Source organism: Anser cygnoides, chromosome 7 (genome assembly GCF_040182565.1).
Source record: "Anser cygnoides isolate HZ-2024a breed goose chromosome 7, Taihu_goose_T2T_genome, whole genome shotgun sequence".
NCBI lineage: Eukaryota > Metazoa > Chordata > Aves > Anseriformes > Anatidae > Anser > Anser cygnoides.
Window position 1 is genome coordinate 23,579,428 of NC_089879.1, and position 15,115 is coordinate 23,594,542.

Below are 15,115 nucleotides of genomic sequence, written 5' to 3' on the forward strand. Positions count from 1 at the left end.
TGCCCCAGGTCCCTTCTGACATGCCAGATGTAGTGCAGGCTCCCTGCAGCGAGGGAGGATGAAGGAATGGTCACCAAGTTTTCAGCTATGCCGACAGAAACAGAAGGTCACTTTAAAAAATGAAAAGGAACCCCTGAGTTCTGACAGTCTGATAGCTGCCCTAAGAGGCAAAATATCCCCATTTCAGAAAATGCTGTCATCATTAAAATGTCAGCACAGAAGACTCCTACTTCAGCCCACAGTGCTCTGGCTTATTACAGAGATTACAGTAGCCTTTCTCTTTTCATTAATTCAATGGTATTCTGCGATCTCCTTTTGCTTCTGGATGCAAATTGTTCCACTAATTTCTGTGTTTGGCAGGAGGGAGATTAAGGGTAGTTCTCATTCTGTGTGGAAACTTCACTGAAGGGAAAGTTAGGGAAAATATTCCTTTTCCCCTAAGGAAAGGAAGCTATAGCATGTTCTGAATAAACTCTGTAGTTTCGAACTAGCCAGTTCAATCATCAATCCAGTATTAAGCAACGATATTCAAGAGCAATCTAGCATGTCTCAGACACGCAGACAGGTTGTCATCTATACTCACATATGTATTAAAAGGCAGTGTTGGAAATCCTACAGCCTAGAAATACTAAACTCACCTACTTTTCATTTAGAACAGAGCTGGGATATACACTGAGCTGTATGGTCACATCTGCTCTGCAGCTGGATACCTATAGAGACAACTACAGGCAATTAAAGGGTTTTTCTTAAATAACACAAGCAGCATCACCAATCCTTAAGAGTAATTTCCATCTGTTACCAATACCGCATTGAATTAACAAATGCCTACTTGAAAATTCAGGCTAATTTCTGCACCTTGTTTAGGCAAGTAACCTTACAGCTGATTGCAGCAGGACTAACTCAAGGTGAGCTGAAGCTCTTTGCAGTGCAGCAACCAGGTGGGCTGAGCATTTTTTTAGTTCAACAAAGTGACTCATGTAGGTATAAAGCAAGGTAAGTCCTGGAGCTGCTGAGGCCACCAAGGATTTGGAGCTCTACAATGGTTAGTACAGAGGTACAGAACTACTACAAAGGTCTCTGATCAAATGAAGAAAGAGATGCAATGCCAGTCCTGTAAGGCACAGGGTCCCTTTCCCTGGGTACCTGCCCAGCAGGGTTCTTCACATTGAGGCTTGCTATAAGCCAGCAGCGGCCTGCAGGAGAAATTTCTCTGCCAACACATTAATTGATGAGAATGAAACAAATTGAGCATCAAGGTAAGCAAGTTTTAGATCAGCTCCTGCAGGATTAATTGCACGCTGCCTCATGAACAGTTGTATGCTGAAGGGGCAACTTGATTTATAAGTGAAAAGCATGCCATTGTTTATTTAACATTCACATCCATAGGAAAGGCCCATGTGCAACAGAAAATAGAAACAAGAAGTAGAGTTCATAACAGGGAGAGAGAGAAAACAGGAAAAAAGAAGAAAAAGACTAAGCCTATGAACATGAAAAATAAGAAATAAGATCTATCTTTTGTTCACACTGGACTTTTTTTTTAAACAGACTAAAGCTCTAGAAGACAATTACTCAGCACGTTTTAACATTTGTCCATATAAACAGGTATTTCAGTAAATTTATGTGTAATTTATGCACCTTTCTATCTGACTATTCTTAAAATCTTGTATTCAAACCTGAAATTAATTTAGCAAACTTTAATAGGCTATAAGTATGGGTATTTTTTAATTTATAAATTACTTAGCTCAAATTATATTTCTTAAAAATGATTCAAGATAGACAATATGGTGTAGCAGTATTTAAAAACAGTAATGCTAAAACAATGCATTTCTGGCAAAATACAGTATTTATGTATATACAGGAAAATAAAACAATTGTATTTTCTATTGGTACTCTCCCATAGACATTCAACATCAATCATCAAGGAAGGTGTTAGCATCATTCAAGAAAGGATATGTTGTGGGAAAATCGTGATAATCCATTCAATTATCTATTTTTCTATGAATATATGAAAATAACAGACACCAAACCAAATTTATTTTTTTCCTACGACAGGAAACTTCACAAATTATTTCCAAGGAAGGGAACCTATACTGCATAGGAAAAGTGTAACTAAATTCTCCCTGAATGAATAATCTCCTCTTTATATGGTAGCCCCCAATACATTCACAAGCTCTTCAAATGCACTTTACAAATGGATTTGCTAAGTACACAGCTTACAGGAATCATTTTCAGCCCCTCATGGGAGAAAAATAGCTACAGTTTACTATACACAACAATGACATGCAGAAGTTATTAAGAAGTGAGAGAAAGATGAATCATTTGGAACTGCCAAGGGAGTTTTAAGAGTACAGCATAACTAAAAACTAGAAATCGACCAAAATAATGAAGTTAATATTCTTCAAGTTCTTAGCTTGGGTAACCCCAGTACAGCACAGACACATACATCTTTTTCCCATCTTTTATTTGCAATATGTGTAAGTGAATAAGAGCGAGTACCTGAAGCAGAGGAACCACCCGTGGAAAACCAGAAAGCAATAGCCATATTGGCTCCAAATTGCTATCCCAAAAATCCTTGTAATGCTAAATCAACACCCACTTTTACCTGTTTTGGGAAGATTTTTAGAACAAAGTGGCTTGCTAGGTGACCACAGGAAATCTACCACTCAGGAGGAGTTTGGTGAGATAATCAGGTCAATAATAAAGCTTTGGGTCTGACACATGAGCTTTCTTACTGTTTGTGACCAGTTTTCTAGAAAATTTGCAACAAACAGGCATTTAGTGTTCCATACTATATATATGTATAAAAGCTAAGATATGAATCATCTGAGCCGACACTACAAAATATGAAATATTAATGGCTCCTTTGATGCTAGAGAACTAAGGACTGCCTGCTCCTTGGCCTCGAATCAGCTGTTAGGAAGAGGAAGAAATGTGCTCACAAGTGAGGAATTCCTTTATAGTCTTAATGGGCATGTCTACTTCAGTATTTAACCAAGTAACAGATCTCAGCTCTAAAATCCTCTCAGGTTTATATGATGCTTAGAGAAGACTATTCCTTTCAGATTCACATCCCTTGTGACACTTTACCTCAAGTGAGGGACTCCCAATAGGCATTTGAAACCACCAGAGGAAAAGATGTCCCTCAACAGCACAGACGCTAGAAGAGAACCAAGACTAAGTATGGCTGGCAGCCCCGGGGATTAATTCTTTCTGAGAGCTGTCAAACATATTCCTGGCAAGATATTGGTTATAATTGCACATGGAGAAGGAAAAACATTCCTTTCCCAAAACGTTATGGACAAGCAGGTCGTGCCACCCACTATGACACATTTTTAGGAACACCTGTTACTTGGAACTCTGCTTGTGTTTGGTGTAGGGTCAATGCCCTCCAAAAGAGAAAGTCTTTACACAGCCTTGTGCTTTCCACCTCGCTTGGAGGCTGTACCACACAGATGTAGTTTAAATCTGTGCAGGCAGAGGAGAACATCGGTGTAACTCCATCCGAGGCCTGGGGCATGCTACCAAGAGCCCCCATCCCAGCATACTCCCACCGTCCCTTGGTGGGACCCTGAAGGCCATCTCAACTTTTAAACACAAAGGATTTAAACACTTTAATTACTTCTCCCTGCTCTCTCCACAGCTGTTTGCTTTCCTCCCTCCAGCTGATAGACTAGCAGGGCTGTGTCGGGGAGCTGAAGAGGCGGACGTGCTCGCTGCATGGCTGCCAAGGGAGCGGTTTCCTTGGCAACATCCATCACGTGAAGCCCGATGGATATCCGGATACTACCCCGACATTCCCTATTTCACCTACCTGGATGGCCGAACAGGGTACCAAGTACCCAAATCAAATCACTTGCAGCAGAAAGAGCAGGGCTGAACGAAAAAAATACCATTGACGTTACGGTTCTTTTATTTGATCCTCAGTTTTGCAGAGACGTAGTATTTTAGAGGTGGTTTTTTTCCCCAGTCTTACTGAAATATTATTTTTCTTCAACTGAGCACGATTTGTGTTTCTTCTATAAACAGAGTTTTCCAGAAAGCTTTATTTTGAATGCAGTTTTAAAACGTATAAAGTTTTATGTAGAACTTTACATATTTTTTTCCCTCTCCCAGAGGTAATTTTTTTAAATTTTTTTTAGACAATTAATTTTAACAAGGATTTTAAAAGGAACAATTTTAAATGTTGTTATTTTTTCCCTAGTGGGTTTTGCTAATTCAAAGCAGCTGATACTGTTTTAATATGTAGACCCTATTTTACAATCTGATATCAAATGTGAAAAAAAAATATGAAATTCAAATATTGCATTAATCTAATGAAAGCTCTGCTGATATTTGCTAGATATTTTACTGGTATTTGCCTGAAAAATGATCTTCACTCTCATTAGTGCAGTAGTGATCCTACTGAAATGTATACTAGTAAGTCTCCTCACACCCTTTGGGTGGTTTATAACAGAAAAGTGGTATATTGAAAGTAATACAATGAAAATTGTCTATCACATATCCACTGTATGTAAAACATCTGCATCTGTGTTACATTCTCTGTCTACAAAAACTGAATGTTTTTAAACATATAACTCGGTTTTAACTTTGGTCAAATGAAAAAAAGATAGATGACCAGCTGATCGATCTTCATCAGGTAAAGAGCTGGCCTATCAAGTTTTTGATCTGGTCAGCCATACAGCTGTGAACGTCAATACGCTCATTTAACTCAAAGATCACATGCATAGAAGAAAAACATAAGCAAGAAAGCATGCCCATGGGCATATGGGAAAACAAATCGTGCTTTAAAGCACAGATCTCATCACAGCAACAAGGAAAAGGAAAACAGCAGAAAAAAAGGTCTGTATTTCGCTTTGTCCACACCTACGAAAGGGTGCCATGTCTGTTCATTTTGTAAAATTATTGCTTAACATAACATGTTCTGGCCAGCAAAGTTCCTTACATACTTACAGAACTGTTGCTCATACCCAGGACTGCCTGAATCCCAGTTCAGTTGTTGCAAAGTTTTCACCAAAATTCATTTGCAACGCACAGCCTAGGTGTTCCTACAGATAAATCCTGATGACCAAGACTTTTAGGCAGGAAATCTGCCTAAAATAAGGTGCACAATCCATGGTAGTTTTCAAGAACTGGTCCCACTCTTGTTAAACTACCCAACAGTGTAGAAATTAACCACTCACCATGGCATAAAGCAGTTGAAGCCTATCTAGGGATATTCTGATTACCTCTCTGCTTTCAGCTGAGTGCCCCTTATGGTACCACTTCAGGGTAAGTGTAGTCAAACCAGCCAGCCACTGCAGGTCTACTGAAGTTCAATTACTGTGCAAAAGAGAAAGAAAAAGTCAAATAGTTGGGTTAACAAAACGTTTAGATGCTTTTTTTTTTTTTTGGAAGGGGTCAGGGGTCGGGTTCTTCCATTGCACCTGTAGGAGAGGCAAAGCAATTAAGCCAGATTTGTGGGCATACCAACAAATGCAGTAAGCGGGATCTTACCTACTAAAGAATTAATCTGCACGAAAATGCTGACTTTGCTCTTAAAATACATGTTATTTTGAAATTTGTCTGTTTGTCAAAGATCTTGTCAGTTGTCACTAGCGTCTGAACGTTATCATTGCCACCTTCATCACAGCTTCCCTGTGCACAGAGCAGTCATTTTTGAGCAAAACAGAGAGAACTTTTCCCCAAAGCAGCTCAGCACTGCTTTTGTAGTTGCCATCCAGGACCGCAGTGCAGGATACCTCCCAGAGCCTCATTTATTGCGCAGCCAGTGCAGTAAATACTATTAGTACCACATGGGTTGCATTTCACTTTACACTTTAAAAGAATACACCATAGTGGTAGATATTAACATCTCGCCTTTAATGTAAAGATTTTCATTAGCCTTAAAAACCTCACTGTAGAGTAAAAGTAGGAAAAAAAACAAAAACATTGCTATTACAGGTCAAGAGACTCTGTGAATCAGCATCACCACAGCCTGTCTCAGTCTGTCACAGATACAAAGTCATTTTTACTAACGAAATACAGACTCCCAGACAAACCTGTGGAATTGAACCTGTACTATTCCACATTATAAGAAAGATCTCTTACCAGCTGCATTAGCTGACAAAACATAAATGAATTAGTGTTCAGACACCAGACAAACAAACAGACTTCCTTTATTTCTCATTAAACTCTTAGACTATATAAATTTATAAAATGCATTTACAGAATATTATATTCATCATATTTCCCCTATACCTATATATAAATATATCCCCTATATATAAAGGAATCTATTCCTTTATGTGAAACATTTTTAGAGGAAAAGAAAAAAATGTGGATCAGTTCCATGTATCACTTTACTAAGATCAAGTATTTGTACTTTTTCACTCCTAAAGCAAACGTGTTCAGTTTGCCTAAGAAATGGGAGCACTCTTAGCATTGGGCTTATAATTGCAGTTTTTCAGGAGTATACAAATGTATCATTACTATGAAAAAACAAATATTGATTGTAATACAGTATAAAACCCAAAGAGTTCGATAAAGTCTTTTTCAGTATCAGTAATAAGCCATTTCCAATACAAAATCATGATTTTTAAGGACATTTGCTAAATATACACTTGCTTATTTGAGGTCAGGTTTGCAATTTGTTTCCCAAGCAATGAAATTAGACAAAGCTGATTTATATTAGCATAATGTAAATCAGTATTAAAAAACTTAGTTCAAACAGGTTTTTGGCTGTCAAAACCCTCTTGAGAAATTATAAAGAACAAATGTATTTTGGCAGTTGGGATTACATCATCTCACGCAGGTGGAATTTGGGTACTTTTTTTGTGATGTTAAACATTTAGAGCTTCAATGAAGATTGCTTCAACGCATGAACCTAGCCATGCTGGCATAGAAAGGGAGGGTTTTTTTCTTTATTTGAACGCACGTCCCTTTTGCCTGCCACCCACCCACATACTTTGCTATAAACAGCAGGAACACGCAGAGGTGGTGGTGTGGAGATAGCTGCGTGCCTTTTCTACTTTTTTTTTTCTTTCTTTTTTTCCACTTTTCTTTCGACTTGCATTTCCAGTAGAAGTCAGCTGGGAAGCCCTGGCTGGCTATGAAGTAGCAGAGGACACTCCTGTGCAGGAGGAGAGGAAGGAGGAGGATGGAAGGGCAGGAAGGGGTACCTAGGAAGAGGGAATGTCGTGGTACTTGGCAGGAACGGATCAACAAGATGAGCCACACAGCTCTGAGAGCAGGGAGTGAGCCCCAGAGAGGGGCAGCTGAGGAGCATGCGATGCTCCAGAGTCTGGCGTGTTACTCCAAAATAAATCCTAGAAGACAATTACAGCTGTATTAAAAATATCAAGCCCTTGCCAGCCATACATGCCATTTTCCATTGACAAAACATTAGTATTGTGTTCCTTATAATTCTTTTTAGTTTGTAAGTGTACCTCCCTAGTATTCGACTTTGGGGGCTCATAGGCACACACCAGGAAAATTTTGAAGGTATTTCATTGCACTTTAGCATGTGCCTGAGTACATGCAAGCATAAAATGCACATGTTTCTCCTCTAATTACAGTACATCACAACATACAGACTGCATCATAACACTTTCAGAGACAGAAGCTGTCAAACAGGCACTTCCTTTAAGAATGCACAGGATTAAACAAGTGGAGAAACAAAGTCAAATACTGGACACTTTCTCCAACGAACCCAGCTAAGGTTAACTAAAATTTTTACACCTACTACAAATAAATACCTTCCAATGAAAATCTACAAGCATCCTAACATCCTAATGCTTAAAGGAAATTTCAATGTTCACTTTACAGAGTTTTGTAGTTCTGACTGCACTTCCACAAAATCATACAGCAACTGCAACATAATTCTTCTGGAAGTAATCACCACATGTTTGTATTACATGAGAGTTATAAAGAAATGTAACATTGTCAGTATGGAAAATTCATTTAAGTCAAGGGGAAACGTGTTCCTGAATTCAGAACAGTTTCTGTCTTTTAGTATGAACTGTCCACAACTGTGTTATCTACTTCGGATGAGGTAATTCAGGGTTACAGCTCTTCTAGTAAAGTGGGAATATGAACTTCCAAAATACAACCTAAAACAAGCAAAAAAAATCCCTCCCACGAAAGAGGTGAAATATCTTACTAGGAACAGCAGAAAACCTCTCATCCAACTGCCCTTGATGGTAAACCATTCTAAATGAGCAAACTATTTCCAGGAAACACAAGAAGAGTCAAGGAGCCTGTCCTTTTTGGATGGCTCCAGTGATCACCGTTGTCTCAGTGTGTTATGATTTATAGTTTAATCATTTAGGACTGGCAGCTCCTGGAAGGTAATAACATTAAAGGGCACAGGTTAACTTGTATACCGTTGCCAAACACTTTTTACACCGCTAAAACTTCTGTTAAAAGTTTAAATCATTTTGAGCTTGTAAATGTCAAGGCTTCAGTGTTCCTCTTCTGCGGCCGTGGGAGCAGTTGGTAGCATTATCAGCTGCACCCCCAATGGCAAAGCCAATGCTCCATATTTCAATAGGCTCTGAAGAAAACACACCAAATATGAAAGTTACGATATGCAACACCTCAGACTGATAGTTTATTTGTCTTAAAAGCTGAATGCAGGCCATTTTAGAACATTAAGTCTGAGCAGAGAGTGTTCAAGGATCAGTCTGTAACTTCCTAAAGTTGCTTCAGCAAGCTGGAAGCAGTTAGAAACACATACAAAGCCTTGGAAGTTGCCTTCCTGAAGATTAAGGTCATACTTAAAATTTAAAGAGAACTATGTTAGTGAGCTAATGAAAGATAGAGTCAATTTAAAAAAATATTTTTAATGCAAAATCAGTCACAGTGCAGAGGTACAGCTAAAAGCATGGGCACTGCCATATCAGACACACTGAGTTCTAACCCCCAGTCACCGTACTGGAAATGAGCTCTGACCAAAGGAATAACTTCTCCTTAATGCACCAAGTCAGCAGGGAAAGGCAGAGCGAACACGTTGTCATTGCTAAGGCCCTCCTGTAAAACTTCTGTTTATCACAAGATGAGTGGATAACACAGAGTTCTGTGTTTTCCTGTATAAACAAGCCAGCCCAAACTGCCTATTTACCTCCCAAACTGAGAATATCCTTCTGCATCACAGTTTCAATATGATTCCTCAACTGTTCCCATGACACGACACGTACACTCGATAATACTGTGTTTCTGTTGATCTAGTTTTGATCTCACCAAAATACTGTGACTCATGAGCAAGCCAGCGAAAGCTTTCATTTTGGGCTAGCTCAGAAAGGGGTGGAAGCAGAGCTTCAGCCATAGCACAAAAAGCACAAAAATAGATGAGCAATCGGCATGCGTTCAAAGGCAGCTGTCTGATTAACCAGTTGACAATAACTGGCGAAGACATTTAGACATCTTAACCTTTCGGAAGCAACGTCTGAGGATTAAAGTCTTACTCTCATATTCACAAACTCAGAACCGATGACATCAATGAATTTAATATGCGTGGGCTTCACTAAAGGACTCTAAACTCCCTCCCCACAGCAGGAACCACAAGGAACTTGATCCAGAAGAGAGATTCTAGATGGTGTTTTGCTTACATAAGAACACCACAGTCACTTAAGTTTAAATGCAAAATAAACAGCAGCCTGTTTCATATTGGCGTAATCCATGACCTTGCATTTCATACCACGTCATCACATTTTTCACCTCTGTTGATCTGGCCACCACATTCACCCAGTGCTGCCTGCACTGCTCTCAGGATGCCACACATTCTCCCCCACCCCTTACAGTGAAGCTTACAATTGCTACATAAAAGTTGCAGTGGTCCCTACACCCAGACACAAATACTCCCTGCAGATACAGCCTTCTATTCACGTGCAATCATATATTTCAAGCAAGAAAACAGACACATTTACCTTGCATTCCTAATTTCCTAGCTGATCATTAACAATGACTTGTAAAAAAAAAAAAAAAAAAAAGAAAAGAGAGAATTGAAATCGAAGTATCTGAGGTCATAGCAGAGAGACCAAAAAGATCACCGAATTCATATTTTTTCTTGCTTTTGCTAGAGGTTAACTCCATATCAGCAGGCACATATTCTGTGTTCACAGAAATCTTTTAAAGATGCAAATAATGGTTCTTATACATTTTTTGGATTCTTTTTCCCCCCCCACAGCATAGTTTGTATTTAGATGTGTGTTATCTATAACAATCAATACATAGCAAGAGTCAGTAATTTTGATGGCACATGCATTGAATTAGTGTTTGAGAATATGAAAGGTAGTAATTAAAAGCTGAGGAAGCAAACTTGAATGGAAAACTGGGACATATGTTCTTTTCCTTTCCAGCCTGCTTTTTTCTGTCTATTTTTGTAGCATTTTTTCTGCTCAGTCTACAGAGTTCCAGGTTTTCTTCCCTGTAACAATTTCAGTTTGGCTACTGCCTGCCTTCTTGTCTCAGACCATGTTTTCATTTTGCTTTCCTATTAAATGACAAGATGACACTTCAGCATTGTCTTTTTCTTGTTCACAAATATGCTTTTTTTCTTTTTTCTCTCTCTCTTTTTTTTTTTTTTCCTTTCAATAAAGAGATTCTTCATGTTTGGTATCAAAGAAAAGAGGTGTTCCCTAGATCAGGGTAACTGACTTGCAGGAGGGTAATTACGCTGCTAGAATCTACAACACACGTGAGGACATCAAGGAAATTGATGTAAGTGTAACTGACCCTTAAATAATTTGAAATGTTACACTCCCTCAAATATCCTGGCACGGACTAGTTGGCTGGGGGAAACATTCAAGTTCTCAGTATGTTAGAGCCACAAGAGAGCCCCAGCATCTTCCTTTTCTTTACAAGCTATTTCTTCCAGCAGAAGTTGTTCTACCTGTTTTGCAATTCAAGACTCTGCATCCCAGCAATTATGAAGTCTGATTCAGGCCTCCCAGTAATAACCAGCAACAAATGCAACAAAAGGTGCTGTAAAAACAAATAAATAGACTTGGAGCTTTTGGTATCAAAATCCATAATTATGACAAGTATATATACAAATTAGGGTAGATGAGGATGGGGTATGTAGCAAAGAAGCAATAAGCATGAATATTTTTAGTACTGACTATGCTCAAAGTGGCCCCATCTTGCTACTGGCCCAGTATCAAGGCTGGATAACAGTAAATTACAGCCATCAAGAAGACGTTTTTTTCAAGGGGGACTACGAAATAGAGAGGCAATGATAGCTGCATACACAAGCAAACCACAGAAGTGATGGCTTGAAGATCTCGTGTGGGGATCACTCAGTTAGGACAAACACACTGAGCACAGCACTACTCACAGCAACGATCACGGGGTGGGACACAGCAGAATTCCTCATCCATGCCAAAGGCATGTAAAATGCAGACAAAAAGATGATATTTTTGCATGGGAAGGAAGTCAGAAAGCAGATTTAAAACAGGTGAGGGGTTGAAGAGAATCACAGGTGATACTGGTAAATCTAACTGGAATACGACTGACAATCTAGTACCTACAATTTCCATTTCTAAGGTAATTTATTTCTGTGAGAACAAAATGTTCCATAAGCAGGATAAATGTCGTGTGCCACTCATTAACAGAAGACTCAAACAGATGTCTTATTTCTAATTAATGCATACCTCCTAAAATTATTCACACGTACCTCTTCTTGGGATTGTTTTCAAAGAAGAACAGGTGAATGATGTCTCAGATTAAAACAGTTTCACATAACATCATCTCAGTTTCATGTAACATCACCTTAGTTTTTACATAACTTCCTCCATACTCTCAGGCCTACTCACCAGCCCCTCTTAGTTGTGCTCCTCTTTATGCTGGCAGATCAATCAAAACCAATGAAATTGCTTATAAAATCTTAATACTGTCTCAAAACTACAGAAGAGCCTTCACTAGATTTTTTTACATAACTTTAATAATGAAATAAGTTAATATCGACATAGAACTATCCAATACAAGAAGAAAAACTTGCAATTACAGCTGCTGAAGAATTTTCACTGTTATAGCATTTAATCAACGCCACACACCGTTATAAAGCAATGCCTAAATCCAACAAGTTTTACTAAGTACCTAAAAGTTAATTTAATGGCAATATTTTAGGACAGCTCTCATTATTAAACTATGAAATGGAACTCAAGATTCTCTACCTAGACCATAAATCAAGGCAGCCAATTAAAAAGATGTGTACTGAATGTCTGATACAGTTTAAATTTTGGTGTGCTTAAAATACTATATGCTCTGTTAATTGACTAGATGCTGCGTGGATAAGAAGCTTTGTTATGAGCCTCAGATCAATACATTTATTTTAGCTCTCTTTACAGACATGCCTAATGCAGCGATCACTCTGAGATCTGACAAGAAGTATTTTGTTATGGGGGCAGAAGGAAAAATCCATTCCAGTTGTCCATTTTCCCAATTAAAGTTATTTCTCTTTTGAGCACTGCCTGGTCACGTGAAAACGGGCTCTACTCACATGTGCAGAAGGTGAAAGAAAGCCTACTCTCCCTGGGGCTGGTAGGAGCCGGAGCTGTAAGCAGAGCAAGCGGGGTGACCTGAGGCTTAGTGCACAAGACAGGGTAGGCACAAGGCTGGAGCAGCGCAGGATCTGGCACTTTGCGGGTCCAAGCTGTGTGCTCGGGAGCATAACTGAGTGCTTAGCCTGGTGTGAGATGACAAAGGCACATTCAAGAGCTCTCTCAGCATCCCACGCAGCGAGGTTATGGCTGACAGGCATCCCTTCTCATGGCACTGGCAGCAAGCACCAGGATTTCCTGCTCTTTGCACTGTTCTGCTACGCAGAACCAGGTGGCAGTGGGGCTGGAAAGCCTCTGGCTGGCATGTCTGCACCATGCAGTAAGCCTAAACACGGGGATTTAAGCCCTAACCTGGCTGCATTTTAATAGTTCAGGTCCTAAGAGGAGGTGTAGGATCTCCTGCCTTTGAATTTCAAAGCCTGCTACTTCCACTGGAAATGTAGCACCTCCTGGCAAGGTTTTTCCTGCTTTACTTTACTCTGTTGGACTGGGTTAGTCTACGGCTACTGTATTAAAAGCACCTTCCTTGGGTTTATTCATGCTGCCCTAGCTGTCAATTTTCTTCCTTCCTATTTATAAATAATGCTTCCTATTTATCCTAAACAGCAACTCATTCTGCTCTCCAACTTCACAAGCTGTCAATTGCAAACACTAATATAAAGCCCAGTCTCTTAAGAGCTTCAAAATAAGCATAAGAGATAGCTGCAAATTAGCCATAATGCACCTAACAACAGCTCTGCAAAACACTCGAGGGAAAATTAACACTTGAGTTGCTACGAAAGTTTGACTGAAAACCTTGGCAGTTGTTCCCCCTCTGCAGCCACTGCCTCACCACAGACCCCACAAATTCAGTCACCCTGTTAATCCAGAGAGAAGAAAAGTGAGAATAATGAGTATCTGTGCACTGCTTCTCGTGCAGAGGCAGCATCACCTTCCCACAACAGCGACTACTTGGAAACTCAGCATGCATTAGGTTGCTGCATGAGATTGCCAACACCTCTGATTTTTTGGATACCTCTCTGTTATTTCTCCAGATACAATCTATGTACAATTAGCTGCATACACGTCCAAGCTGTGCTACTATCAATGCCTGATAGCCCAGCTTCTAGCCAAACACCCAAAACAAGTCTCACAAGCACCAAAAGAGCAGATGCAGGTGGATCAAAAGCATCTGTGAATATTTGAGTTCTGATAAACAATTCTTGCAAGAAATCTAAAATAAGCAAAAATTTTGCATTTTTTAGTTTCAAGCTTCTTGTCTCCAAAACTAGTTTCATTAAATCTTTGAAGGCTGAATGAAACAAAAGAAAACCCACTCAAAAGAATTCTTCTGGTGTTTGTTTTTTTTTTTTTTTTTTTTGGGGGGGGGGGGGGGGGTTAAGGTGGAAGAGAAGAGAAACAACCGTGGGGGAAAAGAATATAAAACTTCAGTTATAAATTTGAAAAAACCAGCTCAATTTACACTTCTATTTTTGATCACAGGCTCTGAAAGTAGAATTCAGATAGTAAGTTGCAGAATAAAACTTATAAATCAGTGGTAGGTAATATTTTGTCAGTTAAAATAAGCACATGAAAAATCTGAAAACAATTACAGGAACAGATTGATTATTTATTTCCCTCCTCTGTCCCACTTGTAATATTTGCCATTAGGAGGGATTGTTTTCCTTCCCTGTTTCAGGTCTTGCTCTAGGGGAAAGCATGAGAATGTTAATACCTGTACCAGGCACTGAATCACAGGGCTGTATAGAATTGTTTTGACCTTTTCAATATTCTACAATTTGAAGGACTCACCCTCTCAGCAATGCACCAGCTTCCCCATTTACAATCTCTCCCAGCTGTGGAGGAAGAGATGTAATGTCCAGTTAGAACTGGAAGTGCCCAGCAAGACAGTAAAAACACACTCCAAGAAAAAAATCTGCTGAAGAAATATTCAATCTATACCTGTGACAAAGATGGAAAAAGAATGGAAGATGGCATAAAACTAATGCATAAAACTCTTGACAAAGTCAATAAGGAAAAAACATGTCTTGTTAGACTCCTGTGCTTGTAATCTCCTAGACCTGGTTTGTGCGCTGCAATAAAACCACCAGAATTTACATCCTTATGAAAAATTGACTTGTAAATCAGCCCAGACTTATGATAGCTTTCAAGATTTTTAAGTTACTGCCAAAGAAAAATGAAGTATGACAAAGAACCCTCAAATAATCTTGATTTGCACTGTTTTTAACAGGGTGTGCTTAAGGTAGGCCTCGAGAAGGCAGAGCGATGCAAAGCAAGGCAGGGTTCTCTATGTACTTGTGCATTGGTAGCCACGGGAATCACAACCTGTTATTTGCTGTGCCTGTTAGAGTTTCCCATTGTTAAAAGGTCTTGTGATCCCAGTGTCACTGCACTATGGAAGTGTAGGAAATAGAGATGTGCGCTTACTTCATTTCATTACTTTTTGTATGCTCTTCTGAGCTTGTTGCTCAAGTATTTCTCCTCCAAGTAATATTTTCTATCCAGATACAACACAGCCTTAAAGGTTTTTCAAATCTCAGGCTGAGATCTTTTCAGACTGCCCAAGTTAAACCAAGTCT

The 15,115-nt window shown here is 39.2% G+C and overlaps 1 long non-coding RNA gene across 1 annotated transcript in view; it reads right to left on the reverse strand.

The window, feature by feature from the left end:
* Nucleotides 1-2,061: 2,061 nt before the first annotated feature.
* LOC136791266 (uncharacterized) overlaps nt 2,062-15,115 on the reverse strand; it is a 67,171-nt gene continuing 54,117 nt past the window's right edge. The window contains exon 4 of the long non-coding RNA XR_010832889.1: nt 2,062-5,319. This is a non-coding gene — a long non-coding RNA (uncharacterized lncRNA). The remainder of the gene's footprint in view (nt 5,320-15,115) is intronic.